Source organism: Vombatus ursinus, unplaced genomic scaffold (assembly GCF_900497805.2).
Source record: "Vombatus ursinus unplaced genomic scaffold, bare-nosed wombat genome assembly UNPS02014847.1, whole genome shotgun sequence".
Classification (NCBI taxonomy): Eukaryota; Metazoa; Chordata; class Mammalia; order Diprotodontia; family Vombatidae; genus Vombatus; species Vombatus ursinus.
The window spans coordinates 9,603,764-9,612,518 of NW_020954625.1; positions in this window are offsets into that span (position 1 = coordinate 9,603,764).

Sequence of the window (8,755 nt, forward strand, 5' to 3'; positions counted from 1 at the left end):
ATACATTGCCTACAACAGTGAGACTTTGCTTCTAAACATAATGAGGATGAATGAATAGATGAATGAACAAATGAAACATTTATTAAGCATTTAGTGTGTGCAAAGTCTTTTGCTAAAAATTGAAGATAGAAAAAAGTAGCAGTCCCTGCTCCCAAGAAGCTGACATTTTAATAGAGAAGAAATCAAATATGGAAGGCAACAGCTGCAAGTCAGATGGAAAAGTCCCATGGTCCTTTGGATAGAGTGGTGAAGCAGATGGTAATGCCTCTTCTTTAATGTCATTTCTACTGATAAAATGGTAATAATTTCTGAACCTGAGCCATTTGACATTGCCAAGGACTTTGGTGAGGAGAACTTTCTTTTCTGCATCTTTAGTATCTGTTACTGTAGCACCTCCAGCAAGAGCATTTCCCGGGCTATATCTCCAAAGGGGTTATATCACAACAAAATGGTTATTGGCACTGGACATTGGGCGAAAAAGATTTCTATTCTCACTGCTCTTGGTTTCAAGGTTCTGGACTGTTTCCATTGGATATAAAGGGAGATAATATTAAATGTGGTGGTAGTGACTGTGATCTGACTTGGCTTGGCACACACTATCTTCCCCCATTCCCTTTTTCTGATGCTATGTCGCTGCAGCTGGACTAGCTTGCCTCTCCCATATGTGATAGTTAACTAGCGGTAAGCAGAAACAGCTCGTACCCTCTCCATAATAGTTATATTCACAGGCGATTACTGTGAGGGCAAGGGTGTAAGCAGGACTAGTGGCCAGGGCTGTGCTTCCCCTCCCAGGGCTCTTGATCCCCAACTCAACAACCATCTCTCTAATTATGGCTATGGGCCCTGTGCTAGAAGCAGATCTGGTAGCTGATGGCAGGGAGAGGGATGGTAATACTACTTCCCGGCCCTTGGGTTCAGTGTCCAAGGCTGTTCACATTAGGATCTGAAGGGAGATGATAGTCAAGGTGGTGGTGATTTCACTTTCATAGCACATGTTGCCTCTTTCTGTCCTCGGGTTGGATTGCTCCTTCAACTAGGCTTGCTCACTTCTTCATATAATAAACATGAAATGCTATTTTGGTGGATGCAAATCCTTTCTTTCCTTATTTCTGTAGTTAGCCAAATCTGACTTTCACTTACCCCAAAAGTATCATTTCAGGATGAGATGCTTTAATTCCAATATTGAGTCTTTTCTTTCAAAGAAAAACTCAATCTTTTTGAGGTCCTTTCTGATTTTGAGAGTTTATCATTTACTGGCCCAAGGTCATACAGCCTATCACATGAAAGCACAGGAAGGCATCCAGGAGCTCTTGACAGCTAGCTCAAGGCCCCTTTTATTTAACTGTGTTCTTTTATTGCTATTTTCAAGGATACTATGAATTTATGCCAGAGAAGTAGGATAGAGATTTACTAGTGACCTAAGAATCCTTAACACATTCTGATGACCTCATTTTCTCCTCTTACACCAGTCCATTTTGATCTGGAAAAAAAATAAAGATCATTGTCATTAATAACCACCCTCTCTAACTCTACCTCATGACCTGGCAGAGGGAACACTTGTCATCCACTTAAAATAAGCATTAAGCTTTTGAGTCTGCATGCTTTGACTGGATTAAATAGTCAAATCTTTGTCCATTATATTCTACATCACGTAGCTTAAAGGCTGACAGAGAAGGTCACATGGATTTGGCATTTCATTAAATTAATTTTTAAAAGGAAAAAGTCCAACCTCATATGTAGATTTGGAAAGGCATGTCTAAATATTCCCAAGTATAAGCCACATCTGAGTCTCTGTACAATATGCAGTAAGAACACCAAATTAGGAGGAATGGAGACTTCAATTGAATCTCAACTCTGCTTTGAAGTAACTGTGTAAACTCTCTAGAAGACAGACCATTACCTTCTCCTTATTATAAATAAGTCAAATATCAGAAAATCTTCTAAAATCATATCTTGACCTTCTTACATTTTGTTTTGACATTTCATTTTTCCTTAGATTTCCTCTATAACCAGAGTAACCTTTCACCAAAGTGCCCCTCCAAATACCTAACTTTATATCTTATATCAATTTTTTTGTACATAGAGTTCCCCAATTAATAATTATGATAATCATAATTAGCATTTATTTAGCACCTACCATGTGTCAGCCACTATACTAAACACTTTAAAAATATTATCTCATTTATTCTTCATAATAACCCATTGTGATAGATGCTATTAGTATTCATATTTTACAGATGGGAAAATTTGAAACAGAGGTTAAGTGGTCACTCAACTAGTAAATGAAGCCAAATGTGAACTCAGATCTTCGTAATTCAAATCCAGAGACTCTATCCTCTATGCTATCTAGCTTCACCAGTTAGAATTAAGCTCCTTGGTGGTAGGAATTGTTTGGGATCTTGCTGTTTATTCTTATTCCCAAGGGTTGCTACAGTGACTGACAATTAAGTATGAGGGTAGAGTTACTAATTTTCTCAACACAAGCTTACCCCATTTAAGTTAAATAAGATACCCAATCAATCCATAGGTCATAATCTAGGTACAAAAATGTTTGAAATGGAATGATTTTGTAGAAGATTCCTCTCTGGGTAAGCTGAAGAAGCCAGTTGAAAACAAGTTCATTCCAGAAATTGGAGCAAGTGTGGCTTTTAAGCATACCCTGGCAAACCAAGTTAGTATAAAGAGGAGATATTTCAAAGAGTCTTTGACCCTGCAGGCATGTTGAAAAATAAGGGGGAGGGGGTGAGAAAAGATCTAAAAAAATCTCTCATCCCTGAAATTTCCCCTATCTGTGTCCATCTATCCATAGACACTGTAATGTAATTTATTGTTTTGTTATCCAAATATTTCCAGTAAACTACATTTTGACTCAAATCCAAAGAGGGATGGGGCCAACCAGAGACTGATTTCAATGTAGGCTTAGGCAGAGAGCCCAATTTCTGCCTAAATGTTTGGGATTTTTCTAACTGGAGATTCAAAGTAATTTTGACTGAGCTGTTTTTTTTTTCTTGTGAAAGAAATTCCCTAAAGCTGAACAGGATGGAACCATGCAGACCTTAGGAGTGATTAGAATGCACCCTTTCTCCTCCCCACACTCATATATGCCATTAGGCTTTAAAAAGCTAATTATTGTGTGATATAAGCACTTAGCAAATATTTGTTACTAGATTACACGACTCTGGTTAATCAGTAGCTTTGCCAATGAAGTACAAATTCTACCAGGGAGACAAATAAATCCAGTATGATGCTTAGCATTTTGTCCCTCATATCTTAAGTAATATAGAAAAAACTGAGCTTAGTACCTCACAAGCAAGAGTATTATTTATTATAGGAAGCACCTAGATGTGCCAATCTGTCAATCATCATTATTTCTTCCCTCCCACTCAATTTATCATAATTGTCCTAATTATTTTTCTGTATTATTTTCACATTATGAGTTACAAAGAAGATTAAGAGTATATTTGCTACTGTCCTGCTTGCATTCTTTCTCTGCTCCAATTGATTCTCTAGACACCTAACAGATTGATATTCCTTAAACAACGTCACTCATCTCAGAAAGAAATCTCCAGTGGCTCCATATTGCCTCTAATCTCAAATACAAAATTCTCATGCTGCCATATAAAACCCTCCACAATCTGGTCTTTGCTTACCTCTCCTTTCCAGTCAAACTGGCTCGCTATATGACCTCCATGCACAATATTCTATTGCCTGCATCTGACAAATGATACCTAGGTCTGGAATATATTTCTTATCATCATCACATTATAGAATCCTATACTTCCTTTAATTTCCATGTTAGATGTTGCCTTCTAAAAGGAATAAAACATAGAATCCTTGAGGATAGAATTATTTTGTTTTCATTTTTATGATTCCAGAAGTGCATTCTATGATGATTTGCATAAATTAGATAGTTAATAGATGTTTGAAAAATGGATATCATAGGCCAACAAAACTGCAAAGACTTCGAGCAAATTCAGGCAATTTATACTGTCCAAGGATCTCCCTAGCTACTCAGAAAGGCTTATATCGAAGTTGAGTGCAGGATAATGAATATTAAAGCCATAACTACTTAAGAAGACTATCTATCAAAATAAAGAGTAAAAATCTGACTAAGCAGAGAGAGTGTACCAGCCAAATATATCACATATCTTGGAAGTTTTGCAGTCATCATGAATCATCATCATCATCATCATCATCATCATCATCACTGTTGTCATCATTAACAGCAGCAGTAGCAATGCCATAAGAGATGACATAACATAGGAGATATATGGCCAGGCTCAAATACAAGATTTGGGTTAAAGTTCCATGGGCAAGACATATATTGCTTTTTTGTCATTGGGCACACCACCTGGGAAGTCAATTTCCCAAAGAAATTTCTCAAATGACAAATTGAAGGAAAGTTGCCAATCTTTCAGATGGAGAAAATATCTCACCAGGAATTTCCTATAAAATTACAAGTCTAGGTAATGATAATGATAATGGTCATACGACAATAATAATTGGAACGTTTAAAGCAGAACTCAATGTCAAAAATAGTTATAACCACCTTCAGAATACCAGTTAACATATTTTTATATTATCACAATCAAGAACCCAAAATTTGATGTCTCCTAACAAAAATCCACATAATATTTGCAAAACTCAAGATCTCTCACACCAAAATAACTATAGAAATAATAACATTTTCTCATCAAAAGGAGAAAGATTATGGATAGATATATTCAGAATATGTAAAAAACCATTTATATGTGTGTGTATTATGTGTGTAAATGCACATATATGCATTAGATATAATTTATTGAAAAAAAGGACTTATTTCACAAAACAAAAGTAAAGGCTAAGAGCAAATATATGTCTAGATTTTTCAAAGCTATCAAAAAGTGGCTTGTCTTTATACGGTCCCTATGTAATTAGAAGATCCAACTGGGTAGAATTAAAAGGTCCTCAATATACACATTTCACATGACATCAACAAACATTGAACAAATTTCTGAATCATGTGAATATACATATATGGAAGGATGGCAGCTCATCTAGAATGATGGAAATCTATGGCCAAAGAGATTCACTTAGCCTGTTTTTCTAAAAGGTAAGTGCCATTAGATCATTTACCCCCTTCTCTTAAGACATTATACTAGCAATTAAACCAGTTGCATTGTTCTTCTCTGGTCCACTTCTAGTATCTACTTTTCGCTACTTTCAGCTTACAATAGAATATAAGCCCTCTGAAGGCAAGGGCAGCTTTGATTTTTGACTTTGTATCTCTATTACTTAACAACATGCCTAGTCTTACAGATGATTTTTAATTGAATTGATTGTTAAGATTAGACATTATACTAGAGTGAGGTCTTGGGCAACAACAAAAATAACATCGAATCACTCTCAGGCCATTGTGTGTTTTGCTACTAGTGATCTGAAAAAAATGACCAACCAGTGTCTACACAATTGGGAAAAGCTTTTTAAAAAGATGCAATCAAAAGTTTGCTCAGATGACTTTGACAAGCCAACACTGAGAGAAAATCAAAGATTTGTCTCAAGCTTCACAGAAGTTAAAAAGCTGAAAGTTTTAAAAACCGAAAAGGAATAGTGAGAAGTGGTAGCTCGTAAAGACAATAAGCAGTCATCCTAGGGCTTGTTAAAATCTTTATTAGTAAAGAGGAGATAATAGAAATGAAAGAGTCAAATATAATCACCTTTATGGAAATTCAATAGCTGAATAGATCTACATAAAGAATTATCTCCCAATTACCCTTCATAAAAGTGACCCTCATCTATAGCTACAAAAGATAGAATTAGGAAAAAAATCCTCTGAAGTTCTTGAGAGGAAAAATAAAATCATATGGGAAAGAGGGAATAAGCATTTATATATTGTCTATTATGGCCAAGAATTGTTCTAAGCACTTTAGAAAACAGCATATCTTATCTATTCCTTACAGCAACCTGGAAAGGAAAATGGTATTATTATCTCCATTCTACAGTTGAGTAAATTAAGACAAAGAGAGGTTCATTGACTGGACCAGGTCCATATAGCTAGTGAGTATCTGAGGTTGAATTTAAATTAAGATCTTCTTGACTCCATGACCTTCTATCTACTGTGCCACCAGGTAGCTTTAGAATGGCTTGTAAATATTAAAAATTGCTAGTTTGTCATTCATTCTTATTTCTCTCACTGTCTATTTTTGGGTTTCATAATGCCTAGAATTCTTTGTTTTGCTAATACAGTGGTACTCAAAGTATAATCTGAGAATCCTTAGTATCCCCTGAAATTTTCAGGGGGAGCATGAGGTCAAAATTATTTTCATAATAATACTAATATGTTTTAATTTCTAATATATTGAAATCTTATAGACATAACCCACATAAACAAAAGATCTTTGGTGGAGAAGTCTTCAATAATTTTTAAGAATATAAAAGGGTTCTGAGACCAAAAAGTTTGAGAACCATTGACCTAAAAGAATGTATGCTCATTAAGGACAACCAAAGTAATTAGTAAGGAAAATTTTGTATTTCTATTTATCTATCTATCCATCCATCCATCCATCTATCTATCCATCAATCTAGCTATCTACACTTTCATAAACAAAAGAGAGTAGGAAATTAAAGAGCTGGGTATGTAACAAATGAAGAGAATCATGAACACCCCAAATAAAAACAAAAATTGAAATTCTGAAAATAAAAAAAAAATAGATAGACTCAAAACCACCAAAAGTTTGGCAAGTACATTTAGGGACATTTATAAGATTAACACATTAGAGAAATCATTTTAGAGTTAGTTTGACAAAAAAGAAAAAGGCTAACCAACTTGCAAAAATGAAACATGGTAAGGGATTCAAAATAGATAAAGAAGAAATAAAGGAAAATGTTGTAACTATTTTTGTAATTATATGCCAACAAAAATAATAAAACATGAAACATAAATATTTGCAAAGAAAACCTAATACCCAAAATGACCATACAAAAATAAGAGAATTGCATGACCCCATTGCAGAAAAATAAATTGAATAAGACATAAAAGAACTTCAAAAGAAAAATAGCTATGATTCATGATTCCTATTGCCTCGCTGATATTGCTATGAGAAAAGTGCTTTGCAGATTTTCAATTGTGAGAGAAGTGTGCATTATTATTTTATTTCTCGAACACACCATGACCTGAACAAATACCAGCCCCACAAAACTGTCCACACTATGTTAAATACAAAGGTGCTTTTACTGAGGCTTCACAGGAGCTGCACATTTAGACATCCTGTATTTATGGCCAGGTTCATATTTTGGATGTTTTAAAAAAATATATATCTCAAGGACTGTAAAGGTAATTGGAATTCAAATGATTTGCAGCCCCCTGTTCAAATTCCCAAAGAGGTAAGTTATTGACCTGCTGTCACTTCATGCTTTTCCAGCCTTGACAGATTTGCTAAATTGGTCCCCGATTTCTATAAGGCATCTATTTTCATGTAGTGCTTCTCTCACGGGAAGACAATGACAAGCAAGTAGAACGTGAACAGTCACTCTGAAAGGCCCTGCAACATGAGAAATGGTCCATTTCACCAAAGAGCCGAATAAAATATTATCTTTTCGCCCCTGCACTGCTTTGGGGACATCAACTTTCAACATGTTGACACCTTACAGATAGATTGGGGGAAAAGGTCCCCGCCTTTTGCCTTCAAAATTTGAAAGCTAATGTGTTTTCTGGGGAATGAGAGTGAAGGGAAGACAGGTAGTGGCTGAAGATACTTGCATTTGGGTCGTGATCTATGAATGCATTATAATGGGGACAAGAAAAATATCAGAATTTTTTTGCTAGTAAGCATTATTGCCAATGTGTAGCTTTAAAGATTCTTACAGGACATTGGCCATATTGCTTTAAAATAGAATGAAACTTTCTTTTGAAATGCCACATTAAATAATGATTGTGTCCTTTTTGATTTTTTTTGGGGGGGGGTTGCAAATATTTGTTAGACCATTTACTGTGGGCAAATGACTTGGTTTAGCACTAGAGTGAGATTTATAGAAAGAAAAAAAAACAAACTTTGTGATCATTGCCTTTCCTGAACCCATCTGTGATTGGGACAATGAATGGCGACATGAAACAAGAGAAGTGATCTTAAACAGTTGCAGCAAAGAACAGTAGTCAAGGTCAGAGAGAAAAGACTGCTGAGAAATGCAATGCTGATGCATCTAACTGCAAATGTCATTCACTCTTCTACATGATGGATTAGCTGCAGCCTGACAAGGTCACAAGTCCCCATGAAAGACCAGACAGCTCAGATGGTGAGGCATCTTCCCTCTTGAGTTAAAGCCTGCACCAGATTCTAAGTTGCACATTTATGTTCCATGATGAAGCTCTTTTTGACTCCAGAGTTCCCTCATGTGCACTTCCAAACAAACTAGTTGTTTGGAAGTATCGTCAAACCTCCTATGTAAACTGTGTTTTACTTTCCTCTGCCTTCTCTAGGAGAGACTCAATTGAATATTCCTTGGAAATCCTGGGACTAGATAACTCACATGGATCAGGTTACTTCCAGGGCTTAGGAGAGTGATAAGTATATAGCTAGGGCAGCTGACTGGTGTAATGGATAAAGTATCAGGCCTAGAGTCAGGAAGACTCATCTCTTCAAATCTGGCCTCAGACACTTACTAGCTGTGTGATCCTAAGCAAGTCACTTAATCCTATTTGCCTCAGTTTCCTCATCTGTAAATGAGCTGGAGAAGAAAATGGGAAATCCATCCAGTATCTTTGTCAAGAAAACCCCAA